Here is a 16,431-nt window from a genome sequence, read left to right on the forward strand (position 1 = left end):
GCCTTCCAGGACTGAAGTGCAGATGACTTCCAGGGTGTACTTGAAAGACCTAGGTGGGAGGAGGCGACCATGACTTAAGACAGAGGGAATTGATTAGAGCAGAGTCGATCTCACTTTTATTCTGATAAACTCTTATTCATACTTCGTGTGAATAAGAAATACTATGTCGAGCCATTGTCTGTGTGATCTGTTTGCGTTACAACACATCCAGCCCACTGTAGCTAATTGAGTTTATGAAATTTCTGAGATAAGTTACCTGTTCTTGTATATGAGAAAATTCATAGAGGAGAGAAACCTGTGTGGTCACCTTTTATCCCAAAGTTCATTTATGGAAAAATGAAAGATCTCATGGGACAAACAATGCAACACACTGGGAATACCTTATCAGGGGGACATTTTATTGAATGCTGAGAATAAAGTAAATTTTTGTAAGTATCTTTAACGTGTCAACACTTTCAACAAATCTTTCAAGTTTCCTATATATTTGAGAATTTGAAAAGATGTGGAAACTATTGACTTATGAAATAGGTATGTAAATTTTCAAATGGCAAGTTTAAAAATAGTATCAAAACTATTTTTTGAAATATTTGACTGTATGCCAGTAGTTAAATTTAAGTGTTACTATTGCCTGCCAGAGGACATTTGCCTATGTCTGGAGATGTTTTAGGTTGTCATAACTCAAGGGGCTACTCCATCTAGTGAGTAGATGCCAGGGGTGCTGCTAAGTAGCCTGCAGTGCACAGAACAGCCTTCTCAAGTGTGTAGGGTTTATGCATCTAACTATTCTATTAACGGGAATTTTCTTTAGTGGAATCCAGTATAATTGTAGGTAGTGAGTATGTGCACTTATCATAATAAATATAGTGACTTTTGGATTTTGTACATTAAATGCCACTCTAACCTCTTTATAACTTGTTAAATGTCATGAATCTTTCCTCACTGGACTGGAGATGTGTGGATATATGAGGATATTTAAAAAATTTGGTGGAAAAATAAAATTAAAATATAATATGAATTCTTTCCTGGACTATTTGAAATACCCTCATATTTATGAGTTCATTTATGATAAGACCCATAGCAAACTTGGAATATAATGAAGCTTCCTAGACCTGCTAAAAGGCATCTATAGAAAACCTACATCTAACATCATACATAATAGTAAAAGACTATGTGCTTTAACTTCCAAGTTTGAAAATAAGTCAAGAATGTTCAATTTTATCACTTTGTTAACTCTGAACTGGATAAATTAGTCAAAAATATTACACAAAATATAAATAAAATCATATTAGAATAGAAACAGTAGAACCATCTTTAATTTCGGAAGACATAAAGTGATATATAAACTTTGTAAGACATTTGCTAATGTACATTAGAATCCATAAATAGGCTTATAGAGGTCAAGATGCAAAATTAAACTGTACTTTTTTATACTAACAATGAGTAATCTAAAAATAAAATAAAAATAAATTCCATTCAGAATAACATTAAAAACATTTAGAAATAAAGTTTACAAAAAGAGTGCAAGTCTTTCTACTAAAAATTAAAAGAACATTGGTGAAAGAAAAAACAGTAAATAAATACACATTCGATGTTTAAGAATAATGATATTTAATACTGTGAAGATCACAATATTCCACAAATTAATCTAAAAATTTAATGCAATTTCTTCAAATTCCCAACTGTCTTTTTTTTACAGAAATTGACAGGCTCAATTTTCCTAAAATCCATATGAAAGTGCAAATAAAACTAAATATAACAACTTTTGAAAAGAAAACTAATTCACACTTCCCAATAAAAAACCTTACTTTTAATTACCATTATAAGATGGTGTGATACAAGTATAAGAATAGATTCATGTAGATCAATGAGATACATTTAAATGTCCAGTAATAAAAACTTTCATTATGGTAAGTTGATTTTGACAAAGGTGCCAAGATATGTCAACGGGGAAAGAACAGTTTTTAAATAAATGGTGCTGGGAAAACTGTAGTATCCACTTGCAAAAAGATGAAGTCGGACCCCTACTCAACTCACACACGTACACAAATATACTCAAAATAGATCTATTGTTGCGTGTAGGAGGTACAACTATAACACTCGTAGAGAAATACTGGAGTAGATATTTGTAACTATAAATAAGGTAACAATTTCTTAGATATTACACTAAAATCACAATCTAGGTAAGGAAATAAATTTTAAAAACTGCACTTGATAACATTTTAAAACTTGTGTTTTTCACACAATACCATGGAGAAAATAAAAAGGCAACTCAATGAATGTGAAAATATATTTTAAGTTATATGACCATGTAGGGCCTAGATTTCAGAATATACAAAAAACTCTTAAAAGTCAATAATAGACAATAGATCAAATTTTTTAAATGGTCAGGATTTAAATAGACATGTCTATAAAGAAGATATACAAATTTTCAATATATAGTAATATGCAAATTATTGGTTAGTGAAATGCAAATTAACACCATATGGAGGATAATTAACACAATAAAATAGCTATAACGTAGATAGTCATAAGTGTTTGCAAAGATGTGGAGAATATGGAACTGTCATACATTATAAATGAGAATGTGAAATACTGCAGCCACTTTGAAAAACAATTTGGCAGTTTCTCAAAATGTACATAGGATCACCACATTATTCAGAAATTTCACTCACGTATGTACAGAAAAAAAAATCTATGGTCACACCAAGACTCATATGTGAATGCTCATAGCAGCATATATATAATAGCCAAAAGTAAATGAAACAAAAATATTCATCAACTACTAGATGGAAAAATTTAAGTGGTATATCTTCGCCAGAGAATACAATTCCCCAGTCAAAGAGGATGCAGAACTGTCTACAGCCAAAGTGATAAAGGAAAATAAATGCAATGAGATGACTGATGGACATACTCTCGAGTTTGATTGGGATTATGGTTACATAATTGTATTTCCTACTATTCCGCATGCCTTAATTTTTATGCATTGTACTTAGTGACAATTAAAAAGGAAAAGTTTTTAAAACATGAAAATGAAATCTCTACAGATGAACGTGCTGTAGCTTGAGGTCTTTGGCAAGTATTCTTGGAAGAGTCTCCTCAGTTTTTTGTTTTCTGATTGGCTGAGAGCCACTAACAGGATTATCCAATCAGAGCTGGCCTACAGGGCCAGCTTTTTAAATCCAGTCAGAGCAAGTCTTCGAGGAGCCCTCCTTTGAACAGAGTCTATAAATGTGCTGCCTGGGTTCCCACCTGCCATTTTCTCTTCTCTCATGCTTGGCTTCTCTGCTATTTTTCAAACAGTGTACAGAGCATCCACCCTGAACCTCAGAACAAAGAGGTGAGCTGCAGAGAGTGACAACAGCAGAAGGGGTGGTTCCACAACCGTGTCACAGATGAGGGAGCAGATTCTCCCAGAGGCGAACTTTCCGGGGACCATGGACTTCTCCAACCTCCCCTGACAACTCAGGCCTCTCAGTAGATTGGATGACCCCCGCACCCCCAGTCTCATTAACGTTTAATCCCCACTGTGACTGTTAGGGTGGTGGAAAACCCTATTATGATAATCGAAAGGCGGGGCCTTTAAGAGGTGATTATATTGAAGGATCTGGTGAAAGGATTAATAATGGTGGTCAGGGGAATACATTGCATATATATTGCATATTTGATAAAAATTAGTTTAAATTCCTGATGGGAGAAATGGTATCCCATTTCAATTTAAGTTGTTATTTTCCTTGTCCTTGTCAAATGGACATTTTTAAATAATTTAATACAATGTATTCTTTTTTCCTAGATTTTAAAATTTTGAGGGGGTATTATGAATTGCTTTTGGATATTATCTTCTTAGCATTTTCACATCTCTTGCCAGGCTTCCATCTATCCTTTAACTTTTTAAAATACAAAATATTTAAAATTTAAGATAGTAAAATTTATGAATGTTTTAAAAATTATGTTTGTCCCATTAAGCCTTTCAAATTCCAAGGATACAAGCTTAATTACCTTCATTTATATGTAATATATATTTTTACCATAAAAACTTGTTGGATTGCTTTGCTTAATTTTTTTCAGGTTTATTGTGGTATAATTGACAAAAATTCTATATATTCAAGGTGTACATGTGCTGTTTGATATACATACATATTTTTAAATGATTACCACAATCAAACTAATTAACATAACCATAAACTCACATAGTTAGCCTCTGTATGTGCATGTGTGTATACTGAGAATGCTGTACTTAAGATCTAATCTCTTAGGTAATTTTAAGTATTCAATGTATTATTATTAACTATAATCACCTTGCCATACATTGGGTCTCTAGAGGTTATTCATATTATAACCAGCGATATATTTGTTCACTTTTCTCTATATCCTGTCCAAACACTTATCTTTTGACTTTTTCATAATAGCCTTCTCAACAGGTGTGAGGTGATACCTTATTCTGGGTTTGATATGCATTTCCCTGAGGATTAGTGATGTTGGATATTTTTAAAATATATATATACCTGTTGTCCATTTCTATGTCTTTTTGCGGGAAAAAAGTCTGTGCAGGTTCTTTCCCCAATTTTTAGTTAGGTTATCTGTTTATTGGCTACTGAGTTGTTTCAGAACTACATGATTTCTTATTTCAAGAAGTGTGAGAGTCTGTATTTCATTTGATATAGAACATGTAAAAACAAAATCACAATGCACACTCTGTAGTACAAACATGACTTTAATAGGCTATTGTTTTTCTTTTTGCTATTGACTTGGATGACTTTCTTATACATTTTGGATATAACCTCTTATTGGATATATTTTTTCTTCTATTCTATTTCCTTTTCATGTTGTTGACTGTTTCCTTTGTTGTGCAGAAACTTCAGTTTGATGTAGTTCCACGTTTACTTTTGCAATTGTTATCTATGCTTTTGGTGTCATATCCAAAAAAATAATTTCCAAAACCAATGTCGTGGAATATTTTTCTATGTTTTCTTCTAGAAAGTTTTATGGCTTCTGGTCTTATATGTAAGTTTTTAATCCCTTTTGAGTTGATTTCTATCCATGGTGAAACTTCTTTTTTGCATGTGGATATCAAGTATTGTTTTAGTCCATTTTGTGTTGCTATAACAGAAATACCTGAGACTGGGTAATTTATAGAGAACAGAGGTTTATTTGGCTTACGATTCTGGGACAGCTGCATCTGGCACAGGCCTCAGGCTGCTTCTACTCATGGCGGAAGGTGGCAGGCAGCCGGCGGGTACAGGCAGATCACACGGCGACAGGAAGCAAGAGAGAGGGGAGGTGCCAGGGTCCTTTAAACAATCTGCTCTCACAGGTCCGAGAGCTCACTCACTACCCCCCCCCAGGGAGAGCACTGATCCATTCATGTGGGATCCGCCCCCATGACTCAGTTTCCGACACTGCCACATTGGAAATCAAATTTCCACATGAGTTTTGGAGGGGACAACACATCCAAACTCCATCACTATTATAATGTTCTTTTTTTTAAAAGTAAAATATACTTTTCGATGTGGGTCTTGTATTTTGTGATACTGATAAAATTGTTTATTAGTTCTAGTGAATTTTTGGTGAGTCCCTTGCACATATTTGTAGAAAATATTATGTCACTTACAATGAAGACAGTTTTACTTTTTTATTTTCCAATCTGGGAAATTTTATTTATTTCTATTGTATCAGTTTCCTGGCTAATACTGCCACCATAATGTTGAGAAGAGCGCTAAAAGTGGAATTTCCTGTGTTGTTTTCAAATCCGCAAGTAAAAACACCCAGTCTTTCACCACTGTGTTTGATGTTAGCTGTAGATTTTTTACAGATGTCTTTTAGAAGCTAGTTTCTTTTTGTTAGCAGTGTGCTGAGGGTTTTTTTTTTATAAGTGGGTGTTTAATTTCTTTAAACTTTCTCTGTCTATTTAAATTATCATTTTTGTCCTTAAGTAATATTGGGTATTACCTTGATTGAACTTCAGAAATTAAGTGACAATTACATTTCAAATGTAATCCCACTTGGTCTTCATGTATATTCATATGTTGCAGGACTTAGTTTACTGGCATTTTCTGAGAATGTATGCATCTATATTAACACAGCATGTGGGTTCATAGCCTTCTTTATTTGTCATGCTTTTGTCTGGCTTCAGTGCTCTTTTTTTAATTTGCACCTGATTTGAAAGCTATTATAGGAGACACAAATAAATGGAGTCATATCCCATATTCATGGATTGGAAGAATCAATATTTTAAAAATATTCATAGTACCCAAAATGATCTATGAATTCAATACAATGTTTATCAAAACTACAGTAGCATTTTCCACAGAAATAAAAGATAATGTTAGCAAGTATGCAGAGGAAATGAAACACTTTTACACTATTAGTGAAAACTTAAGTAGGTAAAGCCATTATAGAAAACCGTATAAAGTTTATCCAAAAATTATAAATAGAGCTACCATATGATCCAGAAATTTCACGTTTTGGTATATATCCAAAGAACATATACATTATACATATATATATACATATATACAAAACGTGTCTGTATAATTAAAGGCTAATTTTATGTATATATATAATTTATAATTTTATATATATAAAATTTATTTATAATATATATGTTATATATATATATTGTATATATATATAAAATTAGCCTTTAAGAAAGATGGAAATTCTGCCATTTTCAAAACCATGAATAAAACTTGAGGACATTATGCTAAGTCAAATAATCCAAACACACAAGACAAAACACTGCATAAGCTCATTAAGGTACGGAATCTAAAAAAGAGTTAAACGTATAGGTAGAGAGGAGAATGGTGGTGACAAGGGACCAGGGGTCAATGCGATTTAGGAGATATTGGTCAAATGTCACTAACCAGTTCTTATAAAATGAATAAGCACCTACTGTACAGTACGGTGACTGTAGTAAAAGATAATGTATTGCATCCTCGAACTTTTTTCAAAAGGTAGATATCAAATGTTCCCACCACACAAAATAAAGTAACTATGAAAGTAACAAATATTTAGCTTAATTGTAATAATAATTGCACAATGTGTACATGTTAAAACAACACATTGTACACCTTAAATATAACTAATTTTTTCTTGTCAATTATACACCAATAAAGGTTTACAGATACTAAGTGTAACCAAAGTAATATCCAGCCACATGTAAACTGCATTTATGACTATTCAAAATAAATTCTAGATTTGATATAAATTCAAACTGACATAATTTTTACAAAGTTAGGGAAGTTCTAATGAGCAAGCATGATGTTAAACCTGAAATTGAATATTTAGCTAAACTACTTGCAAAAATAAGAGTAAATTAAAATATTTTTAAAAGTAAACCATTGATATACTTGATTACCAATAGATTTTTAAGGGTACACTTCAAAACAAAAGAAACATTTTCTAGTATGAAAGTAAAATAAAATAAAAGAGTAAGAGGTATGATATGAGGATAGCAAGCCATGGTGGATATTAAACTTGAAGGCTGTTTCACCTTTACTTGGATTGATACTTAATAAGTAGTGATTTTTTTATATTTTAATTCTAATTTGTTCTATCTTATATTGCAAATCAATTAGATGTTATAGCTAGCATTTAAATAAATCATTAAAATAAGCATAAATAAAACTACAGAAAGTACATAGTCCTTGGCAGCATCAGTTTCAAAAGTATTTAGCTATAATAAAAGTATAATTCCATACCTTTTATTTAAATCGGATCAAAAAATCCAGGCCTACTTGAACAAATAACTGGTAGATGAAGACTCCATATTTCAGAAAATGTTTTACATCACTAACATTAAAAATTGATGAAACTGTGATTGCATATTGTGGAGAATGTCAATTATTCTTTGATCAGAACTAATTTGTACCAGAGGGACAGCAGTGGCATGGGCATTGAAAACAAACTTCTGGACACTCATGATGACCGGGTCGTACGTCCATAACAGAGTTGAGAAGAATGAGGTGATAAGGTCCACAAAGTACATGACCACAAAGAAACCCACCAGCAGCAGGATGGTCTGGGTGGCCCTTTTCTCTGGGGAGGTTGCTGGGGTGAGGCCAGGGCTGTGAAGGTGCTGGGACCGCTTCCGATGCTGCACAAGACCATCACCATGTATGCACTTGAGAGCAGCATGACTCCGACACAGGAGACATCCCTGGAGGTGGGCAGTGTGGATGTCGCACACCTGAGGATGAAGCTCCTGGGGGAAAGTGAGCAGTGTTACTGACCTTCAGCAGATTTGTCTGGGTCACATTGAAAGATACCACAGTGAATATTAGGTTACTGCTGACAGACAGATTGAGGAACCAAAAACGTAAGAAACTATGAATAATGTAATTTATGAATTTATATTTAAACCTTGCCAGCCAGGAGGTGCTGGGGCTGATGGTGTCGGCCTGGAGCACACTCAGGAGGCAGGTGCTGCAGATGGAGAGGCCCCTCAGCACCTGCTTGTGTAAAATAAAGCCTTACATTTGAAATCATTCCCAAAATTCAGTGATTCGAACACGTCTACAGGCAAAAAATCCACTACAGTGAGGAGCATCACTATGTGGACAACGGCCAGGTGACAAGTGACCAGGTCAGTGGGCTTAGGCCTGCGGTGCTGAAGGAGCGTGAATATGTGCAGGAGAAGAAGGAAGGTGTTGGCTGAGACTCCAATGCCAGCTTGGAAAATAAAGGCATTTTCTACTGATAACATAAGTGGAAAGTGTGTTCATCCTAATGGCACAGAGACAATATTTTGTGTATCTAGAAAATAAAAGCCAAAGATTTCACATCATTGTTTGTTCTTCAGTGTTCAAAATTATTACCATCACCATTATTTTTATTTTGCACAATTCTTTTGGCTGATTCTACCTTATTAAATTATGGATAATCCAGCTTCTTTATTATTTTCTACATTAAATAACTTATTTATGTAAAATATCAACACATCAAAATCGTGCCTATGCAGGGTGCACACTATCTACACTCCTGTAGTTCCCAGACCTTCCTTTTTTTAGAAGTAATATCCTTGTTCTATATTCTCATATTTAGCTTCCAGAAAAATAATGGACGTGAAAAATGAATCAATGGTATTTGTATACTTTAATTGAATATAAAATTATGCTAACCTAAAAAGAATCACTAAAACAAACCATTGAAAATAAAACAGTTGAGGCTCACATCCCATTACTCTGATTACATTCTATTCTTTATCACTTTTTCACATTTTTGAACGCTTATGATTCCTTGCAATAATTTATTATCATAATCTTCCTATTATAAATCAGATTTGCAATCTTGATCTCATCTGCAACCTTATATTTTCTTTGCCATAAAACCTAATATACACCAAGTCCATCTGGGAATTAATGTGGACACCTTTGAGGAGGCATTATAGTGCTTACCAAAACCCTACTAGGTGTATCATCCAAAATGGTTTTGGCTGTCTCCAAGCTTAGTTTTCATCCCACAGATCCATTATGCAAACTTTCTTCATCTCAGTACAAAATTACTAATATACACCTCACAAATACGAAGAGGAAAAAAATGCTATTTTAATTACTTTATGACAACGATAAGGATACCTCAAAATAATCACATTATTATTTTCCTGAGACTTCTCTTACTCTTGGAATACTCTACCATGCTTAGAAAAATACGTAGTTTCCAATAATAAAGGTGATTCTTTAAGTATTCTCAGAATATCTCCAATACCAGAAAATCTCATTAAATTTTACAGAATAATCTTTGCAGTTACTGTCTCTTGTTATTTACTTGGATTCAGGCATCATTATTTTATCAGTTCAACTCCATCTAGAGCTTAGAATAATTTAGCTATATGACACATACAAAAAAGAAAAAACACCATATTCACTCGAATTCTTCTAACATAAAAGTGTGTCAAATTATATTTTCAAGGCCACTTAATACTATATCATTCCATAGTATAAATATGTAAGGTAATGCAGAAATTTTTATAATTAGTATTCCTGCATCATAATCAGAAATTAATGGCTAAGGTAGAAAATTGCTCTAAAACCTGATATACATGACTTTATAAAGAAAACGTTGTATAGTAGACTAAAACGTTGTTACTTTTTCTCCAAAAGCTCAATCTAGTAAAGAAACTTTTATCTTAGCTTCAAGAACTAAATGTAAGGTAGCTTCTATCAACATACATTGCCACTAGACAAAGTTGGGTTCTACTGTCAATTTGAAACCAGGAAAAGCACCACAATAACATTAAATTAATATCTTAATGTCTTCCACATAAAGATCTTTCCTGTACCAGTAAACAAATATTTGGACATGAAGTAATATGCATGTACAATGATTTATTAACTATATTTCTATGTAATTTTATTACTACCCCTTATACATAATAAACCATGCAGCAAACAATGATAATACAAATACTTAGATAAAATAGCATAGATAATAATTTTAGTATTTTCTTCTCTCACCACCAATAGATACTGAGCTCATTTCGTCTAATTCACACCCTTCACTCTGTGAATTACCTTACCATTCCATACTGAAAAAGACTTGATCTTCCAGATCATCAAGTGGTGTATTTCTCCATGAGGCTCTTGAGCTTTGCAGCTGAGCCTAGACAAGATAAAATTAAGATGCACATTGACCAGGGTGTAAAGATTAATATAGTTAATTGTACTACTTTTAAAAAAATTTATCTCAACTGCCAGAATTAAACTGATAGTTGCCTTCAACATATCAAAAAAAGGCATTTGTTTTTATCTGAATTTTAAACTTTCTTTTAAATTTTTATTTGATGACTTTAGAATCTTTGCAATGGAAGAATCATGAAATTTGAAATAATACATTGCCAAACTTGGAGTAATGGAATAGAAGAAAAATTTACAGAGGTCACTTCTAGTTCGTTCACAATACAAAGGAGAATTGGGTTCTATGTGATGCATTAAAAAACTTATGAACCTCAGTACACATCTCAGCATTCACTATGACATCCAGGGCCACGAGGGCTGAGGGTGACGCTCCTGAGAACTGTTAGTAAACAGATACTGCAGATGAAGTTTACTCTTATTATATTGGCTTTTACGTTGAACTATACTTTATATTGTAAATCCTAATCATGGACAATAATAGGAAAAACCATTAAATATACCAAGAAAAAAAGACATCATAAAGCATGAAAGCACAGATCAGACATCTGAATAAAATATAAGGAGTATAATGAAAAGAAGGAGCCATTTACAGGAACCCAAAAGCTATGTTGCATAAGACAGGTATGTTATTTTGAAGAAAAAGTACTTTGGTTAAATAAATTTTCTCATCTTTATTACAATATCTAATTTTTAGAGTAGTGTAGTTTCATAAATGATATCAGTTGAGTAGCAGTTTTTGAGCTGTGTCTTGTAGAGATTTAACAATATAATCTATAGGATAAAATATTTGTTTGCTTTATTAATTAATCAAAATGGTTATTTTTATAAAAAATTTGCTATATTAACTGGGCAGACTGGTCATACCTATGACTGGTCATTGACAGCATAAAGTGATTATGAGAATCTCAGGGGCCAAGTTAAGGGGATTCATTGGTTGACAAGTGGCCATAGGTGGCAATATGAGAAAACCAGCTGGAAAATTCAAAAAAGGAAAACACTGTGCCACCAAGATTCGTCTCATTAAGAGATTTTTATGTAACAAATATAGTAAGTATCAGGTGCCATCGAATGACTGCAATGCATCACTATTCTTCAGAAATTAAACAGTGCAGCATGTAGCTGAAAGCACAAGGCTTGTTGTCAAAGATATTGATAATTCTGAGACACTTAATTCTCAGGTTCCCTTGGAGGAAAGTAAGCATAGGTAAGGAAAATGTTACTGGAGAGATTTGATCACAGCTCCTGTGTACAAATATCGGAAAAATGTGTTACATTCACTGGTACCATTTTGGTTGGGATAATTGGATAAATAACAAACAAGAAACCAGAAAATATCCTAATTATCCCAACCAAAATGATACCAACGAAGATACCAGTGAATGTAACACTTTTTTTAATAAAGGCTTGCAAGATCTGGTACCATCATGTTTTTGTAAATATCAATAAATAGATAATGAGAGTCATACTAATTTTGTCAGATATTGAATTTGAAAGGATATGTCCAAGTTCAAAAATTGGAATTTAGAGAAATGCATCATCTTCTTCACATGTACACTGATTAAGAACAACTGAGATGCTTCCTCTCTGACATTATTGTCCCTAAATGCATAAAATGCAGACAACTGAATAATTTTAAAATACTTTAATTTCTTTGTCTAATGTTCAGAAATATAATTGTTTCATACTGTTAAATTTTATTGAGTTTGATGCCCTCATGGTTCACAAACGGACAATTATTATTACCTTTTTGTTTTCTTTTCTGTTTTAACTTACCCTCGCTCCATTCTGTCTGTCTTCCATTTAAAACAGAGAAACAAAAAGTAGACAGTGGAAGGACACTATCCCTACTGAAATTAGACGACATTAACTTGTACATTTCAACCACAAAATTACATATACTTGTCATATCTGTGAATATATGTTCAATAATCAAATTACAAGTTTTAAACTTTTAGAAGAGTCTGTTTAAACTTTTAGAAAATTGTTAAATAGAAAAAGAGTATCTTTTTTAAATATTTCAAATTATTACTCTTTCATTACTAAAATGTTTTCTAAACTGATAGAACAATGTATAAGCTTTAGTTTATTATTAAAATATAATACTCTAAAATGGAATTAAAGTATTTCTAATTATGCTTAACATTACAAACTTCTATAAATGTAATATAATAATTGACTCTACCAAAATTTGATAAGTGACAAAAAAAGGTACTTCCAGACAGTTTTATGATAATCATAAAAAATTCTGCATTAATCACTGCAATAGACTAAAACAAAATGGTCTTCATGGTTATATTTTAAAAGCTAAATAACATAAATGTTAAGAAAAAAATCTGTTTTATCACTTTATAATTTTAAGTTGTTTTAAACAAAAATATATTAACAATTTCCAAATTTAAAAGAATAAAATAGTATAACTAAATTCTCTTGTATTAGTTCAGAATTTTGTTATATAATATAAAATTTCACCTAAATACATACAGTAAGCTAAACTGAGAAAAATAAGAAAAATGCAATTTCAATTTAAATACATTATAAAATCACAAGAGTCCTTTTAAAATCTATGAATTTATTGCCTCATAAACTTTATAAAATAGATTTTTTTATTTGGAAACATTTGCTGTATTTAGGAATTGTTCACTAAAATATAATACTAGAAATATGAGAAAATAATTCTTCTAGCACTTTACTGAGAACAGTTCTTCCTCATCCCACCGCTCACGTAAGTCTGAAGCTCTCACTTTTAATGATTCTGACAGACACTCACCCAGCCGAGTCTCTGAAGTGAGCTCTTGTACGCGAAGTGATGGTTCCAAGATATAGTTATAGGAAAGTAATAGCATCAGCTCATCTCCCTTCTGGCCCATAATTTTTATGTCAACTGTAGGAGAACAAGCCCTGACCTAGAAAGACACCTAAGGGAAAACTGAACTTCATTTCTGGAAAACTAAACAGGAACAGCTGGTTCCAAACTTTTTCCTATGTGAGCTCATTTTCCTAATAAGCAGCTTGGCCTGGTGCATTGCACATTCTCAGTCATTGTCAGTAAAATAGATATCTCCCAATATCCCAAAATTCCCAATGAATAAAGCACAATGTCAGATTTTCAGTGTATTTCTGCTGGTTCAAGTAATTCATGGTGGCCCTTATAGTGGGCTCTAGCGTTCAGATTCAAAAGTAGAACATATGCACCTTTGTGTGACTTAGGAAAATGCCAGTTCTATCAGACCTATATAGCAAAGGTTCTCTCTGCACACAACGTAGAATGCTTTTGTACCTCATCCCTCATCAGTTGTTCCAGGTACATTTACTGAGAGCAGAAAGAATATTTCCATGCTAAGCATTATGAGATTCAGGATTTGAACTGGTCTCCCCAAGTGATCACAGTGTGATATCAAACTACTCTGGTGGTGTGTTCTGATAGCACATCCCTCATCTTCCCCTGCTGTTTCTACTCACACAGATGTTTTACTTTACACACTCAGCAGTACAGCACCTACTTTTTAGCAACTGACATTTCTTTTGCTCTTGTGACATGCACACCTCTCATAACTGAAACTAACATTAATCATAATTGTGACTGCATATTTGTGATTGTCTTTCTCAATCTATTACTATCATGTTAAAATTGTGACTTTTTTCTATAAACCAATGGATCTTAGCACAGGACAGTAGTTCAGCCTACTTAGGTTCAGCATAATGCGCTCTCGTGTGTCATTTTTCATCCTCAATAAAAGAAGTTCTCCATTTGGCCACAGTCGGGACATCCCACCCCCAAACTTTTATTGTTCATTAAGTTTAATTCTTTCTTCTCTCTCTACCACAGCCCAATGTATAATTTGCTGTCCTCGATATAACTTCATTTCTCAATTCAGTTGGCTTTCTAAGATCTTAATTTGTTTCCCTTCTTGTAAGCCTTTCAACTTAATTTGAAACATTTTGTTTGTTCTTCAAAGAAAAATTGTCAACTAATAATTCTATACCCAGGAAAGTGATCTACAAAACATAAAGAAAAAATAAACACATTCTAGACAAATAATAACTGAGAAAATTTGGTGCTAGTGGACCTACCTTACAAAAAAATTTTAAAATCTTATTTAGGCTGAAATCAAGTGATCACAGGTCATAATTTAAATACACATAAAGGTCATAATTTAAACACAAATAAATGACAAAGAACACTGGTAAAGGTAATCATGTCATTATAAAAGAATATAAATGCATATTTATTTTTATTTGTTAATTTTTAAAAATTGTTAAAAATATAAATATATTTTTATTGTTTGGCCTATTAAAAATACAAATTTAATACATTTTCCAATAATGGAACAAAGGAGGTAAGAATAAAGCTATTTGGGGATAAAGAAATGCAAATATTTCCTGATAATAAATTGAATACAGTGGATCAAATAAAGAGAACAAGAAATGAGAAATAAGGTTAATATTACGAAAGTTGTAGATACATAACCACTCTATTTTCACAGCTTCTTTAAAATATATATACTATATAAAATAATAAGTATAAAAATGTATCATTGCGTTTATAACATATATAGATGTAATATGTATAAAATTAATAACACAAAAAAGGGGAAGAAGAATAGAAATATACAGAAAATTTTTACACCTTATACATAAAATATTATAAATGTGGAGCAGATTCTGATGAGTTGAGATATATATTGTAATCACTAGAGCAACAAGTGCAAAAAGAGCAGTAAAGGTAGAAAAAAATACACTTGAGCTATATAGAAAAAATACAATATAACACATATAAATCTAACTATATAAACAATAACATTAAATATCAAAAATTAAATAATAGGAATAGCTGATATTTTTAGACAATATAAAAATGAGATTAAACTATATGCTGTCTACAGCACACTCACTTTAGACATCCCCACTCAAATAGTATGAAAGTGAAAGGATGAAAACATGCAAACAGAAGCCATATGAAAGTTATAGCTGCTATTCCAAAATTAGAAATAGAATTTTTTAAAATACTAGATATAAAACAGGAAATTTAATAGTGAAAAAAGGGTCAATTTCCAGGATGGCATAACAATATAAACATCTATACACCTAACAAATAAGCAACAAAATACATATAGCCCAAACTGACAATAATAAAGGGATAAATATAAATCCAACAAAAATATTTGAAGACTTAAATGCCTAACTTTCAATAATAAATAGAAAAAGCAGCCAAAAGTCTACAAGAAAATAAAACACTGAAGAAAACTTTAATGCAACTAGCTCTAACAGACATGTGTAGTATGCTCCACTCAGTGAAAGCCAATTATGCATTATTTTTAAATGCACATGGAATATTCTCCAGGATATAATATATTAGAGGCCATTCGATTAAAAATATAAATAAAATTGAAAGGATTTAACAAATGCAAAGTATGTTCTTTGGCCATGATAAGAAAAATAGAAATTAATGATGGCTAGACATTTGGACAAATAAAGACATTTTAATTGTCTTTCTTCTTTAACACACTGATTATTTAGAATTTTATTCACTAAATATTATTGTTTATTATTCACTAAAATCCTAAATAATCAATGTGTTAAAGAAGAAAGTTGAAAAAAAATAAGGCAAATGAAAATAAAAACCCAACATAACAAAACATATGAGATGTAGCAAAAGTAGCTCTCAGAGGGCTATTTATAGTAGTAAATACCAACATTTTTTTCAAATTAAAAACCTAATTTTTGTCAAATACATTTAAAGTAAAGTCATGTGTCAATGAAGAGATGCATTCTGAGAAATGCTTCATTAGATGATTTTATT

At 32.0% G+C, this 16,431-nt stretch overlaps 1 pseudogene; it reads right to left on the reverse strand.

Moving 5' to 3' along the window:
• Positions 1 to 7,780: 7,780 nt before the first annotated feature.
• LOC134363231 (vomeronasal type-1 receptor 90-like) lies at positions 7,781 to 8,701 on the reverse strand (annotated as a pseudogene).
• Positions 8,702 to 16,431: the final 7,730 nt, after the last annotated feature.

Source organism: Cynocephalus volans, chromosome 14 (genome assembly GCF_027409185.1).
Source record: "Cynocephalus volans isolate mCynVol1 chromosome 14, mCynVol1.pri, whole genome shotgun sequence".
NCBI lineage: Eukaryota > Metazoa > Chordata > Mammalia > Dermoptera > Cynocephalidae > Cynocephalus > Cynocephalus volans.